Genomic DNA, 15,325 nt, shown 5'->3' with positions numbered 1-15,325 from the left:
TGAGTGTCCATCTTTTCAGGATATGCTTTGGGGAGGGCTTTCTTTATTTGTGACTGATGAATCCACGGCCCCTTCCCCGCTACTTTAACAGCAGTTGGGGTAAGTATCACCTGGTATGGGCCAGTGCACCTTGGTTATAAGATGTCGAGATGGTGCTTCTTTACCACGTGCAGTCGCCAGGTTGCAAGTTGTGGGCTGTTTCCATACCTTTCTCTTGGCTGGGCCCAAAATGAAGGTGTCTGAGCAGATGAATTGTCTCTCTCACCTGCTGCACAGCCTGCAGGGACTTAATGAGAGAAAGATCAGTGACTTTCATTATTTCTACTTCCTTCAATTTTGGAAGGATTTAGGGAGGTCTGCCCAACATGAATTCAAATGGCGCAATGCTTTTCACATGGAAAGTGTATCGGACTCAAAGTAGGGCAAAAGTTAAAAGATCCACCCAGTGTTCACCAGTGTCTAAATGCAACTTAAACAAAAATTCTTTCCCTGACTTAGGTCCTATAAGTCCACTTGCCCTGAACCTTGGATCCTATAAGGACAGTGGAACTTACAGTTAATATTTAGAAGCATTGCTAGTACTTTAGTAATTTGAGCAATGAATGCTGGGCCATTGTTGGATCCCAAGGTGGTGGGAAGGCCAAATTTGAAGACAATTTAGTTACTAATAACTTACACACAGTGGCAGCGGTTTCTTTCTTCGTTGGGAAGGCTTCCACTGTTCATCCAGAACAGGTGTCCATGAACAGCAGCAAATACCGGTAGCCATACCTTCCAGGTTTGATTTCCGTAAAATCCACTTCCCAGAATTCTCCACTACTACTCCCTTGAGCTTGTGGTTGGGGTTGCTCCTTTTCTTTCCTAGGACTGTTTCCCTGAGCACAGTGCACTCAATGGTGGGAGACACCTGCCACCCAGTGTCCAAGCCTGGGTATGTAAAAGTACCTGCGGAGCAACTGAGACAATATAGAGGACCCCAAGTGCATACCTTCATGTAGTCCTTGAATGAGATCTCTCCCCAGAGCTTCTGGCATGACTCTTCCTCCATCGGGGCAGAGCAGCCACCCTGGATGCTCTGAGTCTTTCTGGCAGCCCAGCTCTTGGTTTACCTTTAGATCATCCTCTGAGTATGCAGCTTGTGGGGGTAACACTGGGGATGGCATGGTCATGGCCACTAGTTCAGGGGGATTGGTGGTATAATCCTGGCGTTTGAGATCCACCGGTCCGGGGAACTGGTTAGGAGGTTCTCAACCATAGGGCCCCCTCCCACAGCAATGTCCTGTCCCAGTGTAAGCTTCCTAGCTTCTATAACTAGGATGGCGGTGGGAGCCGCAGATCGCACGCCGCTTGGCCATCCTGCAGCTACAGAGTCCAGTTTTGTTGAAAGGTAGTCCACAGGTCGCTTCCATGGCCCCAAGTTCTGAGTTAGCACTCCTTTTGCTGTGCCTCTGGCCTCATGTATGAACAATTGGAAAGGTTGTTTTTTTTTTTTTTTTATGTCCAGAAGGGCAGGTGTGGGTGCCGATATGATTGCATTTTTTTCAAAGATTCAAAGGTTTGTGCTCTGCCTTCATCCATTTAAGTTCTTTTTCCTTTCCCCAAGTACTTGCATAGAGGGGTTTGGCTATTTCTGCAAATCCCAAAATCCATAATCGACAGTACCCCACAGCTCCTAGGAACTCTCGCACTTGCCTTTTAGTCTCCGGTACTGGGATTTTGAGGATCGCCTCAACGTGGCTGTTGAACAAGGTTCTATTTCCCTCCTCCAGTTGGCAGCCTAGGTATACAGCTAGATTGACACACAGTTGAGCCTTTCCTTCAGATACCCAGTACCTCAATTTGCAAAGGACTATTAACTGGTCCTTGGTAGCCCTTTTGAATTCCTCCAGGTTTTCAGAGGCTAGGAGGAGATCATCTGCATATCAGAGCAAGGTTGTTTTAGGATGTTTCTTCTTGTATTCCTGTAGTTTTTACTAGGTTGCCTTATAGGGGACAAGGACATGGAGAAGAAAGCATCTTTGAAGTCCAAAACATATCACAAATCCGGTTTGGCAGAATAGTACTCAGGAGGGTATAAGGATTTGGTACCATGGGACGAAGAGTCTTTACCCTTGCATTCAGTTCTCTGAGATCCTGCATCGGTTGGATGTCCTCAGTTCCCAGCTTCTGCACGGTAACAGGAGGGTATGCCATGCAGAAATACAGGGCACTAGAATGCCTGTCCTTTTTAGTCTGCGTATGTGAACAGCAATACCCACCATTATTTCCAGGGAGTAGAGTATTGCTTGACTCTCACCAGTGTACCTGAGCTCACAAGTTGTACTACCACAGGCGCCTGATGTTTCACGGGGCCTGGCAGGTTTTCTCTACCCAAACAAAAGGAATATCTTTTAGCCATTTATCAAGAAGTTCCTTTGATGAGGAGGTCTCTTCTGCTCCTTGATAAAGCACATATTCCTCTGACAACGGAACAGTGAGCAAAACCTGGTCTTTTTTCGGGTTCAAGGGTTAAGGTGGTCTCAGCAGGCAAGAAAGTAATTGTGGCCCCAGTTTTCATAAGTCCCGACCAATTAGGGTATAGGGACACTCAGGCATTACCAGGAATTATCCCTTGTGCGAAATTTGTTATCCAGGCCATTGTCCATGGGTGTGCCTGGATATTCCCTGTGGCCTCTGTAATTAATGTCTTTTTTTTTTGGACAATTTGCCTGTAGGCATTTTCAAAACCAAGAAGGTGGCCCCCATGTCCACCAAGAAATTTACTGGGTAGTTCCCGACTTGGAGAGTTAGCCTAGGTTCCTGAGGGCCATATGAAACAGAGCCCTGACCCTTTCATTTAGCTTTTTCAAGCATTATTATCTCTCGCTTGAATTTTTCTAGTTGAGAATGAGGCCCATTCTCCGTGAGTGGGCCACGATTTCATTTTCCTGAGCCTCTGGGGTCCCCCATGGAACTTACTAGAATTTTAGCTAGTTTCTTTGTCTCTGTCATAGTGGGGTCATCTCTATGAACCACTTATACCAATTCACTAAGATTTTTCCCTTCAAACCCGTCCAACTTCTGCAATTTCTTTCTAATATCTGGGGCCGAATGACTAACAAAGGCAATATTTATTGCCCTCCTGTTCTTGGGGGCCTCTGGGTCTAATAGGGGTATAAAGCCTGTAGGCTTCCATCAGCCGCTCTAAAAAGGCAGCCGGAGATTCTCCTGTTAGAGACTGCAGTGTCTCACTGACCTTAGATAAATTCATAGGTTTCCTGGCCACTCTGTGGAGGCCCTGCAAAAAGAAACTGGTGATACCTTGTTAAGGCCATGTGGATCCTACATAGGTTCCACAGTGGTTAAAAGAGTTCTTTCAAGTGGGGATTGCCCGTTGGCTGCCCATCCAGTGCAATGACTGCCTTCTGGACCTCTCTCTGGATGTGCTCCAGTTCCTCTGATGTGAATGACACCTGGAGAAGTTGCCGGCAATCGTCACAGGTGGGCTGATGAGTATTGAAAACAGCTTCTAACAAAGAAATCAGACCTTGTGGTTTGTCAGAAAAGGAAGGATTTTGTTGCTTCCAATTTTACAAATCACTGGAGGAAAAGGGGGTATATACCAAAAAGAGACACGGGGGTCTTTCACAGGTATTGGGGTTGCTTGTCTTAAGGAGAGAATGGCTGCCACTGAGTGATCCTTCTTGGGGGGTTGGTAAGATGTGCCAGCCCCAGTGTGGGGGACACTCAAAAAGAGGTTGTGAGTATTTCCCTCTCTTCATCCCCTGGGAACCTAATAGGGTGGTGGTGGCAGCAAAGAGTCAGAAGCCAGCTCCCCTACCCTGAAGTCCTTCCTGCAAAATGGAATAAAGCCAATGGGGAAACAGAGGGGTGGACTACGCTGTGGTGGTTTTAGAGACTTGGACCAGTTTTTTCTCTGCCCACTGTGTTTCCTGAAGTCTTAGAAACAAGAACCCTTTCTGTTTGGAAGAAGAAAATCTTTAATATATGCTGGCTTATCAGTGGCAATGTGAATCCACACATCAATATAGGAGATCTGATCAGGATGTCCTGATTCCCCATAAACATAACTATGAATTCTGAGTAATAACGGAATGGAAAACGAGTCGTGAAGGGACCACTTAGGGACTTATTCTGTCCAATCACCATTAAATAAATTGCGGAGCCTTCAGTCTTTAGGGTTAAAACCATATGCTCTTCTTGATCGCCTAGAGGAACCAGAGAAATTAGCCAAAAGACAATCAAGTGGTGTCGAAGGCTTCTGTCCCATTGTGGAACTCTCTGGATTCCCATCTGCCTCTGAGAAACCTTTAAAAGGGTAAAGTACACACTTAAAGCAACAACACAGACACAGAAGCGAAAGCAGCACAAAAGCAGCAAGCAAACAACAAGAATGCCAACACCGTGAATAGCCATGGACGTCTCCCTGGGACCTTGGGTGACTGTCATATGCCGCCTCCAGCTGACAATTCACCCACAAAGATGCTTTATACAATTGATGTATGTATATGTGTGGATTGTGATAAGAGTTGTATGAGCCCCTAATAAAATGTTAAAAAAAAGAAGAAAAAAGAAAATCATTACGACAAAGAATATACAGATGTGCTTTATACAATTGATGTATGGATGTGCATGGATTGTGATAAGAGTTGCATGAGCCCCTAATAAAATGTTTAAAAAAAAAAAAAGATGGCCGTACAAATGACTCACCAAAGGCGGTTGCTCAAATCAAATGAACTGGGGCGAAGGCATGTCTCTTCGGAAATCCCCTAGTTCTGGGCGAGCACTCTTATAAAGGGGGTCTCCTTTCTACCCAGGTTCGGGCAGTGGCAGTAGGCTCTCGGTGGGACCTCCAAATGTTGTAGCCTACGGTCCATTCCCAGAAAGAAAACAACCCAGACCGCCGGCAAGTTCAAAAGAAAAAGTTTTATTTCCTGCTCAGGGACGGTCAGCCCTCTTGAGCGGAGACTGAACGGCCTCCAGTCCAATTTTCCAAAGGTTTTTTTAAATATTTTTGCCCTGTGAAAGTGTGCAAGCAAGCAGAGCACTGAGCGGATACTTAGTTAGCCATTCTTAGTTGAACAATAACTATTCTTAGTTGAACAATGACTGCTCTGATCATTCTCGCATGCCTTCTGAACTCACATTTCCTTTGGTGCATTCTGTTGTGCTAAGTCTGCACAGCCTACCTCCCCAATATCAGCTAGTGAACTGACAGTTCATAACTTGTCCATTTACAGTTCGTAATGGTTTCTGTCGGCTCAAAATGGCTTCACTCTTGTCAATGCTGTTTAAGCTTTTCCTAGAGTTGCCACACCAAGTTGATGTCTTCCAGATTTCTTGATAATGGATGAGCGAGTACTTCCAATGCTTCATTAGCTGTTGGAACATTTCCATTGCTGTTCCATGAATACTTTCATCCTTGTTTTCTGCTAATGTTTTCAGTTCTGGTTTTACTTCTTACTTCAGTACGACTGGTTCTTTATCATATGCTCCCTTTTAATATGGTTTAATTTATACTGATTCTTTTCAGTAAGGTGACTGCATTTTTCCATCTTTTAAAATATTTCCTGCATCACTCAATATTTTGTCCATAGAATCTTGAAATATTAAAATTTGTGGCTTGAGGATTTTCTGGAGTTTTTCCATTTTAAGATATACTGAGAGTGTTATTCCATTTTTATGTTCTAATTCTAGGTTTTTGTCCATTTCACTGTAATATTTTACTTTGCATTCTCCAACTGTTTTTTGAAATTTTCTCTTCAGCTCTTTGGCTTCATCATTTCTTCCATTTGCCTTAATCTACTCTATTATTAAGAGCAAGTTTCAGAGTCTCTTCTGATATCCACTTTGATATTTTCTTGCTTGCCTTTTTAATTACCCCCTCCCCTTCATATATAGAGTTCCTGATGTTATGCCACAGTTCCTCAGGTATTAGTCATTAGTGTTTAATTAACATTAGTGATTAATTGATCGAGTCTTCTCTTACTGTTCTCAAAATTCAGATGAGATAGGCTCAAGGTCATCCTTTTGGACTTGTTTTCATTTTCGTCAGTTTCACCATGAACTTACATATGGTTAATTAATGATCTGTTTAACAGTTAGCCCCTGGCCTGGTTTTAGCGGCTGATATTGAGCTTCTCCATCATCTCTTCCCACAGATATAATTCATTTGATTTCTGTGTATTTAACCTTGAGAAATCCATGTGTATAGTTAGTTGCTGTGGTAGGTAGGTTTATTGTGCCAACCTGGCCTGTAAACACATGTGGGATTAATAAGGTCACAGGTTAGTTGAAGGACAAAGAGATAAATGGCTCGGCAAGCACAGGCTTTCTGTATCTTATTCTCTGATGAGTAGACCAGTGTGCAGCAGCCTTCACTAGCTTTCTGCTTCAACTTTTGAGGTCCACTACCTGTCAGACACCCAACCCATGCACTGTGTCGCTATAGTTTGAGCTTCCGTCAAGACCTGCTTTGCCGCATTTCTAGTGTCCATCACTTGAACAGGGTACTGTTGGACCCTGTCATCTGACTGACTGTTGGTGACCTACCTGCCCTGCTGTTTGCTCCCTGTGGCTGGATTACGTATATGGCTCTAGAAAACTTAGCTGTCTCCTTTCTGGACTTGCACACACCAGCTCTCCTGAGTTGAATGACTGCCAGTATATCCACTGTCTCATGGAAGTGAGTTGAACTGAGCGCTCTCCACTGCTCTGTGGACTAATTAGTTGTTTATTTCCTCATGATATATATATATATTGCATATATATAAAATCATAAGTATAAATACATATGTATATATATAAAATCATAGTGACCTGGCAATGTTTCTCTAGGGAACCCTTTCTAATACAGTTGCCTTTATTATTTTTGGAAAAAAAATTATTTTATTTGTGATCTTTGTTACATTTCTATGACCAATGCCATATTTTCAACTACCGTTTCTTCTTCTTTGTTTTTAACCTTTCCTCAATTTTTATCAACTTTTGATCATTGTAAAGTGCTTACATATTTGATAAATTTCAGAGTGAAGCTAGAGATAAAATTTTTCAATTTTTTGTTACTATCTTGTTGGTTGGTGAATAAGCTTCAAGAGTAGTTGTATTGCTTATATTTCCTTGTATTTAAATAGATATAATCATCTCACTAAAAGCATTGGGCTTTAAGAAAGATATTGAAGAGCTTAGAATTCCACCAATAACACAACTTCAAACACTTTCTTCCTCTTACATCCGTAATGAGGGTTGCTGTTTGCCATTGTAACTATCATTTAACTGCACAACTACAACACAAATAATATTTTTACTTGTTAAATCTATTACATTACAAAGTGCCACATCAATTATATTTATTGTTGTTTTTTTTTTCATTTTTTAATTCTGCAAATATTATTCCATATCAGGCAACAGAATAATTATGTTATTGGTATTGTTAACCACCTAGTCAATTCCAGGTTAAAGGAACCCCATGTTTCTAGCGCCGAATTGCTCCCTGGGGTTTTCATGACTATGACTTTTCAGGAGCATACAGCCAGCCCTGCCTCCCTAAGCACTTAGGAGTGTGTTCAAACTGTCATTACTTTGCCTAATATTTGAGCACTTAAGTAGACAACTAGGGACTCTTGGTAAGTAAGTAGAAGAGATAAAAATATTAATTTGTTCTCTGAATTAACTTGTTGCGGACCTGCATCCCACATATATTTGCTTTTTTTGGGGAGGGGATTGGTAGGGGTGGAACTAATAAGCTATTTGTGTGTGTGCTTGTGAGTGTGTGTTTGTGTGTGTGTGTGTGTGTCTGTAGAATAAGTGCTCAATAAGCAATGATGTAAGAGGGTCACAGACATAAGGTTTTTAAGTCAAGAAAAGGTCAGGCACATCAGCACTTTGTCAGATGTGAGAGCTAACATATGATGGAATTTGAGGGAGCATAATTCTTAAGCATGTTAACTTTACTTCCAATGACCCACATAGTTTTCTTCTGATACCACAGGCATCCTCCTCCTGTATTAAAATAATATTATTTGATCTTTCGATGACCATAGCCTTTGGCGAGCTTAAGAAATTCTTTAGAACCCAGTGCTATGGGATTTCGTTTCTAGGATCCTTCTTCATAGCAGCTCACAAGCACTGCTTTCTCTTTATTACATCAATCTTTCATTGAGTGCCTGTTTATCTGAAACACTTAACTGGTGGATCACACAAACATATTTAGAAGCATTGCTGTGAGCCATGAATACTATTTTGTCTTTTGCTGCTTTGGGGGATTCATCTCCACCTAGTGGACTATTCACTGAACTGCTAACCATTAGGCCTGTGGTTGGAAACCATCAGCTACTTTGCAGGACAAAGATGTACTTGACTACTCCCCCAAAATATTTGATGTCTTGGATAACGCAAATGGATAGTTCTATACTATCCAAAGATGGCTTTTACTAGGAATCAGCTGAATATCAGCTAGTTTATTCATTTTTTCTTCATGTTGCTTCTTTCCTTATTATTTAACATATTCGTGTGTGCGCACATACACACACACATCTAATATAGCCAATATTTAATGGGGTTGTGCAACTTGTTAAGCTCTGCATTACTAAATGAAAGTTTGACTGTTTTAAACCAACCAAAGGTCTGAAAATTGATTTCTGAAAAGTCACATTCTTGAACACACTAAGGAGTAATTCTACTTTGCAAATTAAAAGATTATCATAAGTTGAAATTAACTACATGCCTAATAACAACACTATCTTCAAATATTAGCCAGTTCTTTATTTAGAAATCAGATTTTCTAGTTATTTTATAAAAGTTTGCCACTTCTAATGAATGTCATTTCTTTTATCTAACATTACTAAATCACAGAGTTGGAACACTATTATTTATTATATACACGGCAATTTCTCCAAACAAAAAAATTATTGTTATCCTTAAAGTTGTAAATAAACAGCATGATCAAAATCCTATTTTTGTGGGAGTGGTTCACAAGGTGAGGGTGATAAAATCCTTTCTCTTAGCAGTTCCTTGATTATGACTTTTCATTCTTGAAATTAATTCTTCATTGGCTATTCATAGTATTCTATTCTTCTCTCTTGATTCTTTCTATCAGTAATTAGCAACCAGGGGATTTTACTCATGCATTAAAGAATTTACTTCAGTTTTTTCTATCTCAACTTCCATTATAAAGTTTATAAAATCATTATCTCTCAGAATCTCTTTGGCCTTCTTTATCCAAATGATTTCTATGTAGGTTTTATTTTACAGACATATCTCAGGCCCTTGGGGTATTTATAAAATTACATACAATATAATTTTTAATTATTTATAACTTTATCATCTCCCAAAACTTCAAGATTCACAGTTACCTTACTGTAATTCTTTTACCCTGAGTTCTTATGACTTCATTTCCCTTTAATGATAACAGAACCTCGATTCATTTTAATTATGTTAGTTATCAAGAATATTGAAAGTGCCATGGACTTCTAAAAGGACAAACATGTATGCATTAGAAGAAGTACACTTGTCTTATATACTTTGAGCAGGTAGTCTGCAGAGACCATTTCTGAAGAAGGGCAGCATGATTAGAATGTAGAAGAGCAAAGAAAAAAGGAAACCTTCAAGGTGATGCGTTGATTCATTGGCTGAAACAATGGACTCCAACACAGGGATTATTGTGAGGATGGTGTAGGACTGGGCAGTGTTTCATTATGTTGTGTATCTAACAACAACAAGATGACTGCATTAATTTTATTATGAAATTAATTATTGTATTATATATTATGCTGTTAGTTGTTATGTTTTATAATCCTTTTGTGACTCCTTATTTTCTATGGAACAGTACATTCATATTTGAATACCTTCTTAAGATCCCTTATTTTCTTACACATTTTCCTCAGTCACTTTCACTGAATTAACATTTTACCACATGCCAAGACTCTGTAATATCAACGCAATTTAAAATCATATTTAAAATGGCAAACTGATAAGAAAATCGACTATATAAATGGGTGACGGGAGATGCCAGGCAGTGTAAGACATGAAGACACCAATAATTATAAATTTATCAAGGGTTCATGAGGGTTGGGAGGAGATAAAGCAGGGGAGCTGGTACCAAAGACTCAAGTAGAAAGAAAATAATTTGAAAATGATGATGACAACAGATGTAGAAATGTGCTTGATACAGTTGGTGTATGGAGTATTATAACAGCTGTCCCTCCAAAATGATCTATAAATAAATGGAGCTGTATAACTGAAAGTTACATTTCATAATCTTTTTTATTCTCGAATTCCAAAACCTCTAATAAGTAATTTTATTTATTTTTGTGTGCTAGATATAATATTCCATTACTTAGTCTCTGCTCTTACTTATACCAGTGATGCTTAAAAACGTTTCAAGGTTCTGCTTTAAAGGAAACTGATGTGCACTAGAGGTTATATACCTAAACAAAAATTGGCAAGATAAACATTTAAACTTTAAGTCTTTCTTACTTAATAGGCTCTTCATTCTTTTGTCACGACAAATACATTTAGATTTGTAGGGGCTGTAATTTTTTTTAATATGACCCTTCTAGCCAAAGTATATATAACACATCAAACAATGTTTTCTTGTATGTGGCTTGGTAAGAAGCTGGGAGGAGGGAGACAACACTGTTGAGAGTCAACTGGGATTAATTGTTAACAGGCTACATTGTAGTTGCCATCCTGCTGGGTATAAATTGGGCCATCTGAGAAACAGGAGGTGGGAATCTCACTAAAAGTAAGAGCCAGCAGTGGAGTGCTTCTTCTGGATCCTGGGCTTCCTGCAGTAAACCTCTTTGATCCAGAAGATGCTATGACATAAGAGAAAGAGCAGCAGAACCAGGAGTCAAAGCATGAGACAGAGTGGGGGAGTTTCTAGCCTACTGAGAAAGCAAAGCTTTCTGTAGAAAACTCTCTCAATTAATTTCATAGCATATTAGGTGTGCATTTAACAATTTTTTACATATATTGTTTAGTGATGTCAGTTACCTATTTTACAATGTGTCAGTATTCTCATTATTTCTATTTTGGTTATTGTGTTTCTAGTACTCTGTGATACCTGCCCTCTTACCTTCTCATCTTTGTTTTAGAGTAATTGCTGGCCCTTTGATCTCATATAAGAAAAGTTTTTATAGGAATACAGTATTCATTGGTGGCATTTTTTTTTTTAGGAAAATCTTCATTTTTAATCGTTTTTTTTTTCCCTTCTAATTTTTTTTTCTTCTTTTACATTTTATTAGGGACTCCAACAACTCTTACCACAATCCATACATATACATACATCAATTGTACAAAGCACACCCATACACTCCCTGTCCCAATCACTCTCAAGGCATTTGCTCTTCACCTAAGCCCCTTGCATCAGGTCCTCCTTTTTTTCCCCCCCTCCCACCCTTTTCCCCCCTCCCTCATATGCCCTTGGTAATTTATACCTCGTTATTTTGTCATATCTTGCCCTATTCGGGGTCTCCCTTCCCCCCTTCTCTGCTGTCCCTCTCCCAGGGAAGAGGTCACATGTGGCTCCTTGTAATCAGTTCCCCCTTTCCAACCTACTCACCCTCCACTCTCCCAGCATCGTCCCTCACGCCCTTGGTCCTGGAGGTATCACCCACCCTGGATTCCCTGTATCTCCAACCCTCCTAAGTACCAGTGTACAGCCTCTGTCCTATCCAGCCCTGCAAGGTAGAATTCGGATCATGGTAGTTGGGGGGAGGAAGCATCCAGGATCTGGGGGAAAGCTGTGTTCTTCATCAATACTACCTCACACCCTAATTAACCCATCTCCTCTCCTAAGCCCCTCTATGAGGGGATCTCCATTGGCTGACACTTGGGCCTTGGGTCTCCACTCTGCACTTCCCCCTTCATTTAATATAATATATATATACACATACATATATACATATACACATAAATACACATACATACACACACTTATATCTTTTTTTTTTTTGCATGATGCCTTATATCTGGTCCCTTGGGCACCTCGTGATCGCACTGGCCGGTGTGCTTCTTCCATGTGGGCTTATTTGTTTCTGAGCGAGATGGCCGCTTGTTCACCTTCAAGCCTTTAAGACCCCAGACACTATCTCTTTTGATAGCCGGGCACCATCAGCTTTCTTCACCACATTTGTTTATGCACCCATTTGTCTTCAGCGATCCTATCATGGAGGTGTGCAGTCAATGATATGATTTTTTGTTCTTTGATGCCTGGTAACTGATCCCTTTGGGACCACTCGATCACACAGGCTGGTGTGTTCTTCCATGTGGACTTTGTTGCTTCTGAGCTAGATGGCCGCTTGTTTATCTTCAAGCCTTTAAGACCCCAGTCACTATCTCTTTTGATAGCCGGGCACCATCAGCTTTCTTCACCACATTTACTTGTTCACCCATGCTGGCTCCAGCTGTTGTGTCGGGAGAGTGAGCATCATAGAGTTCCAATTTAATAAAATAAGGTATTCATGCATAGAGGGAGTGTTTGAGTAGAGGCCCAAGGTCCTTCTGCCACCTTAATACTTGACCTATAAATATAGACACAAAGATCTATTTCCCCAACCTCCTATATATATTTGCATGTACATGTCTTTGTCTAGACCTCCATGAATGCCCTTTGACTCCTAGCTCTTTCCTCCATCTCCCTTGACCTTCCTCCTGCCCTACTACCATGCTTCATTGCCACCTGGGCTAGAGTATACCTCTTCTCTAAGCAACCTTACCCTTGATCATTTCCCACCAGGCCTGCCACTCCCCCTTCTCTACCCTTTGGGGTCCCATGTTTTTCCCTTGTCCCTGGGTTTGTTAACACCACTTCCTTACCCCCCCCTACCCCCCACCCCAAGTCCCCCCGGAACTGTCGGTCCCGTTGTTTTTCATCCAGATAGTTAATCCAGCCTGTCCTATTCAGACAGACCTGTGGAGTCACTAACATGCACGAAAACTAGACAGAGGAACACAAAGCAACAGTATATAACCAGACAACAAAACAACCAAAACAAACCACTGAAAAAGAACAGAACAAAACAGTTCACAAGAGAAAAGCTTGTAGTTAGTTCAGGGATCTTTGCTGGCCCTTAGGAGCGTTTTCCAGTCCAGTCTGTTGGGGCACCACGCCCTGGCCCCAAAGTCCACTGTCAGCATTCCCTGGGGACCTTGCCACTCCATTCCCTTGCTGTTCCGCTGCACTCCCCCAGTGCATTGCCTCGGTGTGGTGGGATCAGGTCAGGTGCAATTCCCACACTGTGTCTCCGGTGCTGTCCCCTGTATCGCCCTTAGTCACTGAGGGGCATCATGTCTCATAGTAGGGCCAGCCATGTTGTTCTCTCTGTGGACTGGCTGCTCTACTCAGGAACATCCTCATCACGGCCTGGTGGGCCAGGCTGTGCTCCACTCTCTCCTCCTGCCCCTTCATCTGCTCCCCGTGTGCTCTGATCAAATATGTCCATCTCCCATAGCTGCAGGGTCAATGTCGTCCTTTGGAACAAGTTCTTTTCGGGGGAGGGGCAGGAATCCACTTAATTTATGGTGCTGGGGCCTGCCTCCCAGACCTCTCCACCGGTTCCGTCCTCCACGCCGGGATAATGCATTCACACCTTGGGACACTGGGTTGAAGTCTGGTCCCACTTTCCCTGTGGAGATATAAACAATACCCTCCCCTTGGGTGGATTAATGCCCCATTTCTGTCATGCTGATTGTACTTACCTCAGGGGACTCATGTTGTACCTGTCCCTTTGGGACTGGCTTACCTCGCTTAGCATAATTCCTTCCAGCTCTTCCCATGAAATAACGTGTTTCATGTGCTCATCGGTGCTTTTCAGTGCTGCATAATACTCCATTGTGTGTATGTGCCAAAGTTTGCTAATCCACTCGTCTATCGATGGAAACTTAGGCTGTTTCCAAGTCTTTGCTATTGTGAATTGTGCCGCAATAAACATTGGAGCGCATATGACTGGTCGTGTTTTATTTGCTGCTTCAACCGGGTATATGCCCAGTAGAGGGATGGCTGGGTCGTAAGGTAGATCAATTTCCATTTTCTTTAGGTATCGCCAGATTGCTTTCCACAGTGTCTGTACAAATCTGCACGACCACCAGCAGTGGAGGAGGGTTCCTATTTCACCACAGCCCCTCCAACACTTGTTGCTCTCTGATTTACTGATCTGGGCTAGCCTCAGGGGTGTTAGGTGGTATCTCATGGTTGTTTTGATTTGCATTTCTCTTATGGCAAGGGACTTTGAGCACTTTCTCATATATTTATTGGCCATATTGATCTCCTCTCTAGTGAAAGTTCTTCTCATTTCTTTTGCCCACTTCCTTAGGGGGTTAACTGTTTTCCTCTTTTTGCAGGTCATGATGGTGTTGTAGATTTTAGTAATGAGCCCTTTGTCTGACGTGTCATTACTAAAAATCTTCTCCCAGTCTGTGGGTTGCCTTGTCACCCTCTTGGCAAAGTCTTTCGAGGTGCACAGGTGTTTTATTCTTATTAGATCCCATTTGTCGATTTCCAGATCACCTGTGTGTGTCCCCTTCCCTGTTGCAGTGAGCCTATGTGCTCCCTGGGCCAGTGCTCTGAGATTCGTCCCGATTCCCTCCTTAATGGTCCTGATGGTTTGGGGTTTGACTTCTAGATCTGTGATCCACCTTGAGTGTATTCTTGTGCATGGGGTGAGGTAGACGTCTTGTTTCAACTTTCTACATGTGGATATCCATTGTTTCCAGCACCACTTATTAAAGAGGGCATCTGCTTCCCACTTGACGTTTTTGGGACCCTTGTCGAAGATCAGTTGTCTATATGCTGATGATTTTACTCCTGGGCTTTCTATTCTTTTCCACTGGTCTGAGTGGGCATTTTTAATTTTATGAGACAATCTGTCCTTTATCTAAATTTTGCTGCTTTTCACTTCAACATACACCTCTTTCCTCTACTATATTAAACAATATTATTCAAGATGATTGCTGTCATGACCTGGGTTCATGAATCTCAAGATTGGGAAATCAACTCTTCTGCTATACAATCAATGTCAGTAATTCAAACCCACCAGCAGTCCCAGGAGAGAAATATAAGGCTGTCTCCTCCCATAAATATTTAAAATCTAAGAAACCCAGGGAGGCCACTGTACCCGGCCCTACAGGGTCACTAGATTCATAATTGATTCTGTAATGGTGAGTTGTTGGTTTATTTGTTGTTTACCTCTCTATCAGCTCAGGAAATAATTGCGCCAGCATTGTGTCCTCTCACCATAATTATTGAATCTATATGCTGATAAAATCAACAGAGAAACTAGGTTATATGAAGAAAACGTGACATCAGGAGAGTCTTATTGTCCAT

Source organism: Tenrec ecaudatus, chromosome 2 (genome assembly GCF_050624435.1).
Source record: "Tenrec ecaudatus isolate mTenEca1 chromosome 2, mTenEca1.hap1, whole genome shotgun sequence".
NCBI classification, from domain to species: domain Eukaryota; kingdom Metazoa; phylum Chordata; class Mammalia; order Afrosoricida; family Tenrecidae; genus Tenrec; species Tenrec ecaudatus.
The sequence above is the reverse complement of the archived record's forward strand: the minus strand, read 5'-3'. Positions refer to the sequence as shown.